Source organism: Heterodontus francisci, unplaced genomic scaffold (assembly GCF_036365525.1).
Source record: "Heterodontus francisci isolate sHetFra1 unplaced genomic scaffold, sHetFra1.hap1 HAP1_SCAFFOLD_313, whole genome shotgun sequence".
Lineage (NCBI taxonomy): Eukaryota > Metazoa > Chordata > Chondrichthyes > Heterodontiformes > Heterodontidae > Heterodontus > Heterodontus francisci.
In genome coordinates, this window is record NW_027141364.1 from 1,795,091 (window position 1) to 1,812,212 (window position 17,122).

Consider the following 17,122-nt stretch of genomic DNA (forward strand, 5'->3'; position numbering starts at 1 on the left):
ATCCCGAGGGATAGATTCCTTTGAAATGAAGCTTCATTTAGTTTTTATGTTGGGAATTCTTAATTCTTCTCATCATTTCATGAATTTTATAATTAGATTAAAAGGGTGTTTCACCACATTCTTCAACTTTTCCCTGAACTTAGTCTATGTCACCACATAAATGCACGTATTTGTGCAGCAACTCAAGAGCTGGAACATGAATCCTATTTCTTGTACAAAAAATGGTAGATATACCGACCTAAAGCCCAACCAATACATTTTGTTCCATACGGAAAACACCATAAACAATGACCATAACAGTATGAAATTCCCTGAGATAACAAACAGTAAAATGATGGATTTCCTTCGGCTCTCAATCTCCGAATCCCTGGGAGTTCCTACACTCCTCTGAGCCCGGAGTCTCTTCCGGGCTCGGCTGGTCACTAATATGTGCCTGACGGTGAAACCATTGAGCAACAGAATCAAAAAAAAAAATGGGACACAAGGGGTTAGAATGTAATGAAGGAACTCGATTGCTGTCCAGGTATGAGAAAACAGAACATGACCTGTTATCTCACAAAAGTAGGGGTAGTTAATTAGCCAATAACGATCTGTTAACATAAAATACCAGAAAATGTTCTTTAAACAGCTCAGCAAAGTCACTGTTCCCAGAACTACAGATACTAGAGACCCACTGAATATTTCCAACACCTTCTGTATTTATTTCAGATTAGCAGCTTCCGCAGTACTTTGTTCTTTTATCGAAAGTTAAGTGTTGGACTGACTGAGAGATTCCCTCACCTGTAACAGGCAGCATGGAAATCAGTTATGTTGAAACAATGATAGCAAATTAGTTCACTGAAACATCAATGAAGCAAATAATACAGGCAGTATTTACTTTTCAGCTTTTGGCAACAAATGGCCACTAATCGATCAAAGGTGAAAGTGACGGTGAACCAGACAGAACAGTCTGTGGCTGCATGAAGAAGGACAGCGTGGATATCGCAAAGGGGAATATCTCGCAGGAAATAAAAATGTTCCTGATACAGAATCGGAATATGCCGCAATATCAAGTCGAGAATAATGACCAGTAGATCCGCCACTGCCATGGCCATCATGTAGCCAGTGACACATTCAGAAAGACCACACTTTCCCCGATACAGGATCACAATCGTGACTAAGTTAACTGTGGGGGAGAGGAATAAACAGGGAAATTATGCACCAGACTAGGAGCAACGTTACCAATTTGATTGTGTACAGATTGAGATTTGCAAATCTATTACTGTGGCAAATGATGTATTGAAATGATTGTACCTGGGAAGGTTTTGTGATCTGGTGGAAGGCAGAAACATGAAATGACAAAAGGATGGTACGAAATTGCTGAACTCAATGTTGATCATTATCCTCCCCTCCCCTCCCACCATTCCCTGCCTCGTTGAAAATACTGCTACATATCTGAGCACCCCCAGTTCTGCCAAAGCATCACCAACCCGAAAAAAAATAAGTATATTTCTCTCTCTACAGATACTAGAGACCCACTGAATATTTCCAACACCTTCTGTATTTATTTCAGATTAGCAGCTTCCACAGTACTTTGTTCTTTTATCGAAAGTTAAGTGTTGGACTGACTGAGAGATTCCCTCACCTGTAACAGGCAGCATGGAAATCAGTTATGTTGAAACAATGATAGCAAATTAGTTCACTGAAACATCAATGAAGCAAATAATCCCAAACTTCAATAAGTTACCAGTAAACACGGAAAATTACTTATCATGTTGCGAGAAAAAAAAAGGCTTGAAGGTGTTCAGGTGATGCATGTTACCACATAAAGTGATAGATCTAAATTGTTGCACTTTTGACAAGGTTTTCTGAAGAGAGAGGGTTGAAGTTAAATAATAATGACTGTATTGGGAAATGGAGAGAAAAAGAAGGATTTTGAGTTGTAATCAGGAATGGAATGAGAAGTAAATGAAACAATAGTATTAAAGTAATCGTGGGTAATGACATCCCTATAACACATCAGCAACCTTGGACGCATTAATGAGGTCAGTAACAAACGTCTGGTGGTCTTATATCAACATTGGCGTGATTGGTTATTTGCTTGGACTGGCGGTATGTATGTTGTGAATTCCCCAGGTTCGGTACTCAGATCACTGTTTCTAATACACGAGAAGAATACCACAAAATATTTGTGGTGGAATTAGCATTATTATTTCAAGTGAATTTTTTATATCCACATACCATTCATTCTATTCTTTTCATATCTTCCCTGCCCTGCCAGACTAATCCCATCCCTTCCATCCATCTCTTTTAATGCACATCACATCCCCAACCAAACAATCCTTTACATACACCTCTCCATTTTTATAAAAAAATGTCATATCATGTGATGTGAGCGTCGCTGGCCAGGCCAGCATTTATTGCCCATCCCTAATTTCCCATGAGAAGGTAGTGGTGAGCTGCCTTCTTCAACCACTGCCGTCCATGTGAGGTAGGTATACCCACAGTGCTATGAGGAAGGGAGTTCCAGGATTTTTACACAGAGTGACAGTGAAGGAACGGTGATATAGTTCCAAGTCAGGATGGTTTGTGGCTTGTAGGGGAACCTGCAGGTTGTGGTGCTCCTCCGCATCTACTGCACTTGTACCTCTCGGTGGTAGAGTTCGCGGGTTTGGAAGCTGATGCCTCAGTAGCCTCAGTGCGTTGCTGCAATGCATCTTGTAGATGGTACACACCGCTGTCACTGTGCAACGGTGCTGGAGGGAGTGAATATTAGTGGATGGGGTGCCAATCAAGCGGGCTGCTTTGGCCTGGATGGTGTCGAGCTTCTTGAGTGTTGTTGAAACTGCACCCATCCAGGCAAGTGGAGAGAATTGCATCGCACTCCTGACTTTTGCCTTGCAGATATATTCGACAGGTTTTGGGGTGTCAGGAGGTGAGTTACTCACCGTAGGATTTCTGGCCTCTGACCTGCTCTTGCAGCTGCGCTATTTATATGGCTACTTCAGTTCCGTTTCTGGTCAATGGTAACCCCTAGGATGTTGATAGTGGGGGTTTCAGCGATCGTAGTGCCATTGAATGTCAAGGGGAGATGGATGATTCCCCTTTGTTGGAGGTAGTCGTTGCCTGGCACTTGTGTGGCACAAATGCTACTTGACACTTATCAACCCAAGCCTGGATACTGTCGAGGTATCTGAGGAGTCACGAATGCTGCTGAACATTGTGCAATCATAAGCGAACCTTCCCACTTCTGACCTTATGATTGAAGGATGGTCGTTGATGAAGCAGCTGAAGATGGTTGGGCCAAGGACACTGCATTGAGGAACTCATGCAGTTTGTCCTGGAGCTGAGATGATTGACCTCCGGGAACCACAACCATCTTCCTTTGTGCTAGTTATGATTCCAACCAGCTGAGAGTTTCCCCCGATTCCCATTGACTCCAGTTTTGCTAGGGCTCCTTGATGCCATACTCGGTCAAACGCTGCCTTGATTTCAAGGAGAGTCACTCTCACATCACCTCTTGACTTCAGTTGTTGTGTTTTTCTTTGAACCAAGGCTGTAATGAGGTGAAGAACTGAGTGGCCCTGGCAGATCCTAAACTGAGCGTCACTGAGCAGTTTTTTGCTAAGCAAGTGTCGCTTGATAGCACTGTTGATGACACCTTCCATCACTTTACTGTTGATTGAGTGTAGACTGGTGGATTGGTAATTGACTGGGTTGGAACTGTCCTACTTTATATGTCAAGGACATACCCGGACAATATTTCACATTTCTGGTTGGATTCCAGTGTTGTAGTTGTACTGGACCAGCTTGGCTAGGGATGCGGCAAGTTCTGGAGCACAGGTCTTCAGTACTATTGCTGGAAGGCTGTCAGGGCAGTATCCAGTGCCTTCAGTCATTCCTTGATATCATGCGGAGATAATCAAATTGGCTGTAGACAGGCATCTGTGATGTTAGGGACTTCAGGGGGAGGCCATTTTGGATCATCCACTCAGCACTTCTGGCTGAAGATGGCTGCAAATACTTCAGCCTTATCTTTCGCACTGATTTGCTGGGCTCCCCCATCATTGAGGTTGTGGATAAATGTGGCGCCACCTCATCCTCTTATTTGTTAAATTGTCCATCACCATCCAATATTGGATGTGGCAGGACTGCATAGCTTCGATTTGATCAGTTGGTCGTGGGATCGGTTAGCTCTATCTATCACATTCTTCTTTTGCTGTTTGGCGTTCAATAGTCCTGTGGTGGTGATACCGAGCCAATCTTCGTGATGGACAGTGAACTCCCCCACCCAGCGTACATTCTGCATCCTTGCCACCCTCAGTTCAACATGGAGGAGTACTGATTTATCAGCTGATGGTTTGGGGGCGGGGCGGGGGGAGGTGCAGCAGTAGGTGGCAATCTGCAGAATGTTTCACTGCCCATGTTTGACATGATGCCATGAGGTCCGGAATCAATGTTGATGACTCCCAGGGCAACAGTCGCCTATTCTATACCACGTGTCGCCACCTTTACCCTTTCGGTTGGACAGGACATATCCAGGGATGGTAATGTTCGTGTCTGGGGCATTGTCTGTAAGTTATAATTCGATGAGTATGGCTATGTCAGGCTTTTGCTTGTCTGCTCTGTGGGATAGCTCTCCCTATTTTAGTGCAAGCCCCCAGATGTTAGTAAAGAGGACTTTGCAGAGTCGACAGGGATGTGTTTGACATTGTCATTTCCGGTGCCTAGGTCGATGCCGGGTGGTCCGTCCAGTTTCATTCCTTAGCGTACTTTTAGCGGTTAGGTACAACTGAACGGCTTGCTAGGCCTTTGCAGAGGGCATTTTAAGAGTCAACCACGTTCCATCCATTCCCTGCCATCTCATTCCTATGCTATGCACCTTCCCAATCTATCATTGTCAAGAGCTGTCAGTGGGAGGACAGAGCCGAATAACTGAGGCCAGGCAGCAGTAAGATCAAGGGATCATAGCCCAGTAACCAGGACTGGGGATGAGAGAGAGCGGGAGCACGGAAAACAAGCCAGGGAGCAATAGGAACTGAGGCCCCAAGCACTGCAACTAAGGCCAGGGACCGGCAACAGCCTGTACCCAGTAACCGAGGCCAGGGTGCAGCAAACAGTTCAGCCCAATAACCGTAGTCGGGGAGCAGCGAGCACCCGGGTTGAGAATCCAGGAGCAAAGGCTGTGAACAGCGAAGACAGGAGCCAGAGACCAGAAAATTACGCTGGGGATCAGCAGGAGATGGGATGTGGAGCTCTGTAACCAGGCCTACGGAGCTGCAAGAGCACAAGCACAGTCACTTACTCCATGGAGAATTGAAAGCCTGGGAGCAGTTCACAGTAGCAGAAGCTGGGACGCAGTGAGCGGTGGGTGCTTGAGCCAATTAACCAACAGTTGGGGGCAGGGAGATCTGGAGCCCAGTAAGTGACACCGGGGTGCAGTAAAAGTTGTGGGCCAATAAGCGAGGATGGGGAGAAGCGAGAGCTGGAGTCCAGGAAATTAAGCTGGGGAATTGTCAGGGCGAGGCAGTGCAGTGCACGAATCGACAACGGGGAGAGGCAGGAGCCAGGTACAAGTAAACATGGCTGGAGAGCAACTAGAGCCGAAGGAGAATAAATGAGGTCAGGGAAAAGCAAGAGCTTGGTGCCAGAGTGCACAAACAGAGGTCAGGAAGCAATAAACAGAGAGAGTGTGCGGGGTGGGGGGGAGGTGGTGGTGTTAGTAGCACAGTAATGGAGGCCAGAGAACTGTTTTCAGACACAGCACAGTAAACGAGTCTGGGGAGCTGCGAGGGCTGGGGGGCAGAGTACAGTAACCAAGATAGGAGAACTGGGAATAACCGTAACTCAGTCAATGAGTTCAGGGACCAATGAGAGCCGCAGCCCAGAAGCCAAGGCCAGCAAGCAGCATGAGCTCAGGGCTGGAGCTGACAAATTAGTCTGGGAATACTGAGAGCCAAAGCACAGTAACTAAAGCGAGGGAGAGCTGAGAGGCTGTGGTAAGTAGCCAAGGTCGGGGAACAGTGAGAGCAATTTCCGGAGCCCAGATACAAGCCCAGGGAGAAGTGAAAGCTGGATCCCAGTAACTGTGATTGGAGAGCATCTAAAGTCAGTTGCCCAACCCCAGTAACTGAAGAAGGGGTGCATATAAATCCAGAGTTCAGTACCAAGGGAAGGATGCAAGAAGAGCCAGAGCCCAGTAACTGAGGCCGTGGTGCAACGAGGCTGGAAATCGTAGCCCAGAAACGGCGGCCGTGCTGAAGTTAGGTAGCCCAACATCTGTAACCAATGCTGGGCAGCAACGAAGGTCAGAGCTCTATAACTGAGGCAAGGGTGCAAGAAGAGCTGGAGCCCTGTAACCGAGGCCAGGGAGCAGGGAGAACTTAGGGCTAGAGCTTATTATCATGGCAAAGATGTGTGAGTGCTAGAGCTAGTTATACAAGGATATGGAGCAGCAGGAAATGGAGCCCGGTGAAGTTCGCCAGTGTGCAGCAAAAGCATTGGGCTGGAGTCCATTAACTGAGTCCAGCAAACAGTACAATCAGGTTACCATCGCACAGCAACTGAGGTCGGGGAGCAGCGAGAGCTGTTGCCCATTAACCACAGCTGAACAGCAGCCAGAGCCTGGGCTTTGGACTGAGAAAATGAATTTTGTTGGGGAGTAGCAGCAGCTAGGGACTTGATCCTTGTAACCAGGATTGGGGAACAGCAACAGTCTGTGTTCAATGGCCAGTTGCCAAGACCAGGGAGCCGAAGAGAAAGGGGTCAGTATCCAACGTCTGTATGCAGGATTAGCATGGGGACAGAAACCAATAATGAGATATGGGCATAGCAAGAACAGGGGTCCACAGTCAGGTAGCGGAGGGCAGGGAGCAGCGAGAGCCAGAACCTAATAGCAAGGTCAGGGAGCAGCAAATGCAGAGTCCATCAAGTTAAGCTGCCGAGTGGTGAGAGGCGGTGATGAGTAACCAAGATTGGGAAGCAGCGCTGCTGGTGAGTGGAAGCTAGTAAACAAGGATGAGGAGCAACAAGAGCCAGAGCCCACTAATGGAGGCCGGGGTTTAATCAGAGCTGGAGCCCTGGTAACTGATCTGAGGTTGCCACGAGATCAGGAACCCAGTATCAGATACTATGCAGCAGCAAGAGCATCAGGTCATAGCACATAAACATGGCGCGGGGGGCCGTGATAGCCCGCGACCATAACGCCATAACAAAGGTCAGCGAGTAGTGAAAGATGTTGCTCAGCTTATGCGACAGGGAGTAGCTTTCAGTAAAAGCCAGAGCACAGCATCTGAAGGCCAGTGGCTAGGGAGGGCCAGAAACATAGAAATAAGGAGCAGGAATAGGCCATTCGGTCCTTCGAGCCTGCACCGCCATTCAGTACGATCATGGCTGATCATCCAAACTCAGTACCCTATTCTCACTTTCTCCCCGGATCCCTTGATCCGTTTAGCCCTAAGTACTATATCTAACTGATTCTTGAATAAATATAATGATTTGGCCTCAACTGTTTCCTGTGGTAGAGAATACAACAGGTTCACCACTCACTGGGACAAGAAATCCCTCCTCACCTCAGTCCTAAATGGCTTACACTTTATCCTTAGAGTGTGGCCCCTGGTCCAGGACTCCCTCGCCATCGGGAACATCCTTCTTGCATCTAGTCTGTCCAGTCCTGTTAGAATGTTGTAGGTTCTATGAGATTCCCTCTCATTCTTCTAAACTCTAGCAAATGCAAGCCTAACCGACAACAATCTCTCTCCATACGTCAGTCCTGCCATTCCAGGAATCAGTGTGGTGAACTTTCACTGCACTCCCTCCAGAGCAAGAACATCCTTCCTTTGCTAATGAGACCAAAACTGCACACAATACTCCGGATGTGGTCTCACCAAGGCCTTTTATAATTGCAGCAAGACATCCTTGCTCCTGTACTCAAATCCTCTCGCTATGAAGGCCAAAATACCATTTGCCTCCTTAACTACCTGCGGTACCTGCATGCTTACTTTTAGTGACTGGTGCTCAAGGACACACAGGTCTCGCTGCACCTCTCCCTTTCCCAATCTACCGCCGTTCTGCCTTTCTTTTTTTGCCGCCAAACTGAATAACCTCACATTTATCCACAGTATACTGAATCTACCATGTATTGGCCCACTCACTCAACCTGTCCAAATCCCACTGGAGTTTTTCTGCATCTTCCTCACAGATCACACTCCCAGGCAGCTTTGTGTCGTCCGAAAACTTGGTTATATTACATTTAATACCCTCATGAATATCATTAATATATATTGCGAATAGCTGGGGTCCTAGCACTGATTTACTCCACTCGTCACTGCCTGCCACTCGGAAAAAAGACCCGTTTATTCCTACTCTTTGTTTCCTGTCTGCCAACCAGCTCTCTATCCATGTCAGTACCTTACCTCCATTTCCATGTGCTTTAATGTTTCATGCTGATCTCTTATGTGGGACCTTATTGAAAGCCTTCTGAAAGTCCAAATACACCACATCCACTGGTTCTCCCTGATCTATTCTGCTATAGTCCTCGGATCCATCCTCAAACAATTCCAGTAGATTAAGCATGATTTTCCTTTCATAAATACATGTTGAATTTGTCCGATCCTGTCATTGTTTCCCAAATGTACTGCTGTTACATATTTTATAATGGGTACTAGCATTTTCCTCACTACTGATGTCAGGCAAACCGGTTTATAATTCATTGTTTTCTCTCTACCTCCCTTTTTTGATAGTGCCCTACAATCCGTTGGAACTGTTCCAATGTCATAAAATTTTGAAAAATGACCACCAATGCATCTACTATTTTCCGTGCCACTTCCTTAAGTACCCTGGGATGTATATTATCAGGCCCTGGGGATTTATCGGCCATCAATCCCATCAATTTCCCGAACACCATTTCCCTACTCATGCTGATTTTATACATTTCCTCCTTCTCACTAGACCCTATATTCCCCAACATTTCTGGGAGGTAATTTGTGCCCTCCTCTGTGAAGACCAAACCAAATTATGTTTTTAACTGGTCTGCCATTTCTTTGTTCCCATTATAAATTCCCCCGTTTCTGACTATAAGGGACCCACATTTGTCTTCACTAATTTATTTCTCTTCCCATATCTCTCATCAGATACCAAGGCCAGGGAGCAGTAAAGTCTGGGTCTGGCGACTAATTACTGAGACCAGGGAACCATGAGAGATGAAGACCAGTAACTGATGGCAGGGAGCAGCCAAAGTTGGAAGCCAGAGCTGAGTAACCGAGGACAGTGAGCAACCAGAGCTGGGAGCCAGAGCCCGGTAACTGAAGCCGAGTAGCAGCTAGAACTGGAATCCAGAAGCCAGTAGCCAAGGTAAGGGAACATTTCTTGCTCAGGACTGGAGCTGATCAACGGAGGCCAGGGAGAACCAGGAGCATCAGGCCATAGCATAATAGTTGAATTCAGAGAGAGGAGACCCGGCATCCATAGACCAAGGGCAGGGAGCATTGAATGATGGAGCCTGGTATCTATCGCTGGCACACAGCAAGACATTGGAATCATATCCTCTCAACTGAGGGCAAATGGCAGTGAAAGGCAGCAGACCATGGCCCAGTGACCGAGGCCAGGGAGAAGCAAGGGCCAGAGACAGTTACAAAGGCTAGAGAGTAGCAAGAAACGAAGCACAATAATAGAGACCATGGAGAGATTGGTGCCGAGGCCAGAGACAAGTAAGCGAAATCAGTGTGTAGCGAGAGCTGGAGCCCAGTAAGCAAGTCAAATGAGCAGCGTGAACCAGACCGTGAAGCTGGGGGGCCGTGAAAGCTTGGGAGCAGTAAATCACACAGTGGATTGATGAGAGCTGAAGGCCTGTAATTGAGGTCAGGGGGCAGAGTGAACAGGAACCCAGCAACTGAGACGTTGGAGAATTGACATGTGGCATCCAGAGCATAATGTTCGAGTTTGGCGAGCAGTGAGAGCTGGAACTTAATAGCCAAAACGGGGTGAAGTCTATTGAAAGGAGCTAAATATGCTTAAATCCATGTTTTGATTAAAGTAGGTGTCAATATATTTAAATTCATGTTCGGATTGGTAAGAGTGTAAAATATCTTTAAAGTATTTTATGACAAGATTTGTATTCCAAAGATCGGTGTGTGAGAAGATTTAAAGATGTTTTCTTCAAAGGTTGTTAATGAACGGCTAAGTTGTTCTTTACTGTTTCAAAAGCGGGCTGAAATGGCGCCAGAAAGTCTGGGGAGAGTCAAAAACGGCAATCAAATCAAGCCAGGTAAGGTAAATTGAATGAGAATTGTATCAGTTCAGGAAGGAGAATCAGGTGCAGAGCTAAAGAGTATGCAAAGACTGGGACTTAGGCAGCTCTGAAAATGAAGATATAAAAGCAGTGTTCTCAAGGCGACAGTTCGCACGGGCGTAGGCAGACCGCATTGGAACAACACCCAGGAGAAGAAGAACCCAGAAGAAGAACACACACAGAAGAAGAAACCAGGGCAGAAGAACACACCAGTGTCGGACTGAAGAAAACATAACCTGTGTTCAGGCAACTTCGAGGAGCAAGGATAGAAAGCAGCTTGTCTACTATCGTTCAGTATTATGTTTATGAATTTACCTTCTATATTCTGATGACTTGCTGCATCAAACCCATCGTCAGTTGTCCTTTGATCTTGACCAAGAACTCGTCAAATATCAGGGACCATACAAGTGAGAGCTGGAGACCAGTCACCAAAGGCAGAAAACTGTGAGAGCCGGAGCCCTGTAACTGAGACCCGGGAGCAATGAAATCTAGGAACCAGTAAGCAATGCCATGGAGCAGTGGGAACTGGGAGTCAAAAACCGAGGTCAGGGAGCAGCATGGCCAGAGCCCAGTTACTGAGGCCGAGCAGCAGTAATAGTGGGGGCCAGTAATCGAAGCTGAGGAGCTGCGCGAGTCGGGGTCCAGAGCCCAATACTGACACTGAGGAGCAGCGAGAGCTGGTGCCCAGTAACAAAGGCAAAAGAGCAATGAAAGCCCGAGATCAGTAACTGAGACCTGGGAGCAGCCAGAGATGGGAGCTGGCGCTGAGTAACCGATTCCATGGAGCAGTGAGAGTGAGGAAAAGAATCCTGTAACCGAGGCCGGGTAGCAGTGAGTCAGAGCCAGAGCCCAGTCACAGAGTGCAGGGAGCAGCAAGAGCTGGGGCCGAAAGCCCACTAACTGGCGCAAGGCAGCAGCGAAGCCAAGGGCCGGACCCCAGTAACGGAGGCCTGTAAACAGTGGGAGCTGGGTGCCAGAGCCCAGTAACCAAGGCCATGTAGCAGTGAGAGCTGGAGCTCAGAATCCTCGGCTGAGAGGCAGAGTGAGCTGTATCCCAGCAACAGAGGTGGAGGAGTTGTGACAGTCAGGGCCTAGTAGCCAAGGTCAGAAGCAGCGTATACCGGAGTCAAGTAACCAGGGCCATAGAGCAGCGTGAAGAGGCTGCTGGATTTCAGCAGCCGTGACCAAACAGCAGCAAGAGCTGAAGCCCAGTAACAGCGTCTGGGGTGCAGTGAGATCTGCGGGCTGAATTCGAGAAATCGAGGCCAGGAACCTGTGACAGCCGGAGTCAGTTAGCACGGCCACAAGGCCTGGGTGCAACCAAAGAAAAAGCCCAGTAATTGAGGATGGGGAATGGTGAGATGTGTTGGCTTGTAATTGAGGCCCCAGAACAGCAAGAGCCAGATCGCAACCAACGAGTTCGAGGAGCAGGGAGAGCATAGATTAGAGATACAGCACTGAAACAGGCCCTTCGGCCCACCGAGTCTGTGCCGACCATCAACCACCCATTTATACTAATCCTACACTAATCCCATATTCCTACCAAGCATCCCCACCTGTCCCTATATTTCCCTACCACCTACCTATACTAGTGACAATTTATAATGGCCAATTTACCTATCAACCTGCAAGTCTTTTGGCTTGTGGGAGGAAACCGGAGCACCCGGAGAAAACCCACGCAGACACAGGGAGAACTTGCAAACTCCACACAGGCAGTACCCAGAATCGAACCCGGGTCCCTGGAGCTGTGAGGCTGCAGTGCTAACCACTGCGCCACTGTGCCACCCTGGTAGCCGTAGACCAGGATCTTAAGCTGAGCAGCAATGTGAGCCAGAACCCAGTACCTGAGGCCAGTAAGCAGGTTGCAGAGGCCAGAGATAGCTGGCATCTGAGGTCAGGGGGCGCTGAGAAAGAGATCTAAGTATCCGCTGTCAGGGATCAGTCAGAGACAAAGTTCAGTAACTCAGGCTGGCGTGTAGTTAGAGTCGGAGACCTGTAATTGAGTTTGGGAAGTGTTGAAAAGTGTTGGCCGGTAAGTGGAGGCCGGGGAGCAGAAAGAGACGAACCTCAGTAAATAAAGCCACAAAGCCTGGGAGGAACCAAAGAAAAAGCCCAGTAATTGAAAATGGGGAATGGTGAGATGTGTTGACGTGTAACTGAGACCCCGGAACAGCAAGAGCCAGAATCTAGTCAACGAGGTCAAGGAACAGGGAGAGCTATTAGCTATAGTCCAGGAGAGAGAGGACAGAAGACCAGACAGAGAGAGAGAAAGAGATCAGAAGAACAGAGAGAGAGAGAGAGATCAGAAGAGCAGAGAGAGAGAGATCAGAAGAACAGAGAGAGAGAAAGGAGTGCTCGGAGCGTGTCCCAGATTGTGCTAGGATTGTTCAAGAGAGTGATAGGTTCCCAAGGGCCTCCTTGGGAACCCAGAGTGTACTGTCGGTCCCCAGGTGTTGTCGACAGGTGCCCCGAATGTGATACTGGTGCCCAAACATGTGCTAGCGGTTGAAAGATTTGTTGTAGAGTGTCAATATTTATTAGGGGTGCCCATGATCGGGCAAAGGTGGCCTAAATGTGTGCATGCTGTGCCCATGGTGTACTCATGTACGCAAGGCAGAGCTAGGGCATGGCATCATGTGCTAGGTGTGACCACATACTTGAAAGTGTTGCCCAAAAGTGTGATGGGGTGCCTAAATGTGTAATGGGGTGTGCCCAGGAGTGTTCCAGTGCTTCACGAGTGTGCAAGACTGTGATAGGGGTGCCAAAGAGTATTCGGAGGTGCTCAAAACTTTACAAAGGGACGGCAAAAGTGTTGCCCAAGAGTGTGATAGGAGAGAGCAAGTGTGTGCTAGGGGTAAAGAAGAGTTTGATAGGGGTCCCCAAGTGTTTCCTGGGTGACCAATCATGTCCTAGGGGATGGCAAATGTGTGCTAGTGTATCTAAGTGCCTGCTTGGTGTGCCCAACAGTGCGATAGCTTGCCCACTTAAGTGCCCAGAATGTTTTAGTAGTGAGCAGTTGTGTGATAAGGGCGTTTATGAGCATCTTAGGGATGCACAAGAGCTATCTAGGTATGCCCAAGAGTGTACTCGGCGATGACAAGTGCGTGGCAGTAGTGTCCAGGAGTGTGATGAGGGTGTTATAGAATGTCAAGAGCGTTCTACAGGTTCCCAATAGTGTGTTTGAGTGAGCAAGTGTCTGCTAGGCGTGCTCAAAAGCATGTCAGTCATGGCCAAGAGTGTGTTAGTGGATGGGAAGAGGGTAATAGGTGTGTCCATTAGCGTGCTGGGGTGACCAAAAGTGTTCAAGGTGTGCCAAATTGGATGCTTGAGGTAGCCAAGTGGGTGCAAGTTGTGCCTAGATTATAGTAGGTAAGTCCATTAATCAAGGCTAGGGTACAACGGGAGCTGCACCTCAGAAATGAGGCTGGTGAGTGTGAATACAGGAGCCAGAACCGTGTAACCGAGGCCTGGGAGCAGTGAGAGCTGGAGCCCAGAAACTAGGACCAGTGAGCAGCGAGAACTGTACCCAGGAAGTGAGAACAGCAAACAGCGAGAGCCTGTGGCTGGAGCCAAGTAACCAAGACAAGGAACCAACGAGGGCCAGAGCCCTGTAATCAAGACTGGGGAGAAGGGACAGCTGAGCCCAGAAACTGGGGCTGGTTACAAAGACAGGGTCGGGGGTTGGAGGGTGTGGTGGGGGTAGGGGGACGGCAGCGAGAGCCATGGCCGGAACCCAGTAACCAAGATAAAGTACAATGAGTGGCAAAGGCTGAAGCGCAGTAAATGAGGCTGGGGAGCACCAAGGGTCAGAGACCAATAACTGAGGCTGCTGAGCAGCGAGAGCTGATCCCACAAACGGAGACAGAGCCAAGCAACCACGATCAGGGCCCAGAGAGAGCTAGAACTCTATAACGTAGGCTGTCGCATATTGAGAGCCAGGGACCAGAGCACACTAATCAAGGTGGTGCAGCAATGAGGGAATAAAGCAGAAACCCAGTCCCTGAGGCTGGGGAGCAGTGAGCGCCAGGGCACTGGAACCGACGCCGGGGATCACCTAAAGCAAGAACACAGAAACCGATTCTGGAGAGCAGATAGAACAGGACCGCAGTGTCTGAGGCTGGAGAACAGTGTGAGCTGGAGCCTAGTAACAGACAGCAACAAGTGGTGAGAGCTGATGGCTCGTAAGCAATGTCAGGGACTAACAAGAGCCCAGCATGGAGCACCACCGGGACACTCTGTAAGTGGCTGGCAGCATGTCCCACACCAGTTTATGTTTTATGAGCTGCATAGCATCGGCACCGGTGACTTTAAGGAGGACAAAATTGTACCCAGTAAGGTACACAGAGGTAAATCACATCACTTTAAGACGGGAATTCGATAAATACTTAATGTGGACATGCTGCACGAATATAGGAGATGAATGGTGGAATGGTGGATTGAGGCATGAAGGGATTTGAACATTGAAGAATATTGAAACCAAGACATTGCCAGACTCTACGCCATTGTCGGTCAGTGAGCACAGGGAAGATGAATAAATGGGATTTTGCTGTGAGTTCGAATATGGGTAGCAGAGTTGTTTATGAATGTTTATAACTGGGAGACTGGTCAGGGCAGCATCGTAAATTTAATCTCTGGATTTAATAAGGCATGGATAAGAGTTATGCAGTGACGGCTTGAGAGAACGGACGATATAACGGAGGTGTTTGTAGGCAGGATTAGTAATAGAGAAGATATGTGGTCGAGACAGACCTCAGCATCATACGAATCACCAATGTTTCAAACAGACTCGTTCAGCCTCAGTTATTGGCCTCAGAGAGGGATAGTGTCACAAACAGAGTGTGTGAATGGGATTGAAGAGAATGCCTTCCAACTTCCCAATACATAAACAACAAAGGCAGTAATGCAATGAATTGTCGTTAATAGCTGGACATCGAGACGTAACAGCGATACCAACAATAGAAAAAATGAAAGAGGACGTTACACAATCAGTAATATAGTTCGGAATGATTTATAGCAGAAATGGCTGAATGGAGAGACTTACCAGGGACGCCAACAATAGCGAGGCAAGGATAATAAATTGTTTGAATAACACGAAGTGCGTAGTAGATTCGAAGATCTAATGTAAGCCAATCATAATCTGCAGAAAGAAAATCAACCCAAGTGAATAAACTCCTGCCTGTTGTAACATTCAAATCTATTCTAAACAAATTCTGATCCATTGTTGTTACATTCCAATCTATTGTGCTCGCATTCAGATCCATTCTCTCCCTCTGTCCGGAGCCACTGATCCCCGTTAGTGCTGGAGCTGGTTCTTCTGCTGACAATATGAGATAACAAATTGAATGGCAACCCTTTATAATATAAGAGGGAAAGCCTCCAGTGACACAATTAGCAGCCTTGGAGATTGGCATTAATTGCAGTCACTAAACAAACAGCTTTTGTTAACCTCTTCCAGTCCAACAGATTCTGTACCACAATAAAGGAGATTAACCCTGTCCGGATTGTATGTATGAGGGTCGCTGAGGTGAAGAATCCAAGAAATAGTGGAGGTGATGGCCATCATTTTTTCAATTCTGTTTGCATTGGGAGGCGTGTTGGAGGACTGGAGGATTGAAAATGCTACAGCTTGTTTATAAAAGGAGAAAGGGATAAACCCTGCATGTACAGGACAGTCAGGCTAACTTCAGTGGTGGGGGAATTTTGACCATAATATATTTGTTGCTTTGAAAAAACACGGGTTTATAAATGACAACCAGCACGGACTTGTTAAAGGCAAACCGGATCTTACAATCTTGATTGAGTTATTTGGTTAAGTAATAAAGAGGATTAATTAGGTTCGTACCGTTGAAGTTATGTATATGGACTTTCAAAGGCTTTGGCCAAATCCTATTTTATAGACATGTGAGGAAACTGAAACCAATGGATCAAAAGTCAGTGAGAAAAATCAATTGTTTATTGACCAGAATCTTGGTCAAAAAGGTAACATTTAAATAGTGTCTTAAAGGAGGGAAGCGAAGTAGATAGGAGGAGATGTTTAGGGAGGGAATTCCATAGCATAGTGCCGAAGCAGTTGAAAGCATATGCATCATTGGTGGAGCGATTAAAACCGGGAAATTTAGGAGGTCGGATTTAGCGGAGCACAGACGTCGCCTCGAAATTTAGGACTGGAAGAGATTACGGAAGTAGGAAGGCATGAGGCCGTGGGGACATTTGGCAACTTGATTAGTATTTGAAAATTGAGGTGCTCGTTAGCTGCGAGACAGTGTAGTTCAGTGAAAACATGGGAAATCTCTGCATGGCATTTTTTGCGAGTTCGGTCACTGCCAGCAGTCGTTTCGATGAACGCAAGTTTACAGAGAGCAGAAAGTAGTAGACTGGCAAGCAGTTTGATCGTTTCGCCAAGTATGGAGGTAACTAAGTCATGAAAGAGAGGATTAGCAGCTGAACAGCTGAGGTGTGGTGGGTCGGGTGGTTGGTTGCTAATGGGCGAAATTATGAGATGGAAATATGTGGCCTTAGTGACGGCGTGAATATGTCATTCATTTCTGATATCGGGGAAAAGCATGATACATTGTTTGTAAACAGTATGGTTCAGCCTCAGCAAGACGCCAGGGAGAGGTATTGAGTCGATAGTTGAAGAACAGAGATTGTGGCAGAGATCAGGAACAATGGCTTTATTCTCTCCAATGCTTAACCAAAGAGCTCAATCAAGATTGTAAGATGCGGTTTGCTTTTAACAAGTCCATGCTGGTTGTCATTTATAAACCCGTGTTTTTTCAAAGCAACAAATATATTATGCTCAAAATTCCCCCACCACTGAAGTTAGACTGACTGGCCTGTATATGCAAGGTTTGT

The 17,122-nt window shown here is 47.2% G+C and overlaps 1 pseudogene; it reads right to left on the reverse strand.

The window, feature by feature from the left end:
• Positions 1–72: 72 nt before the first annotated feature.
• On the reverse strand, positions 73–16,461 carry LOC137362982 (probable G-protein coupled receptor 139; annotated as a pseudogene).
• Positions 16,462–17,122: the final 661 nt, after the last annotated feature.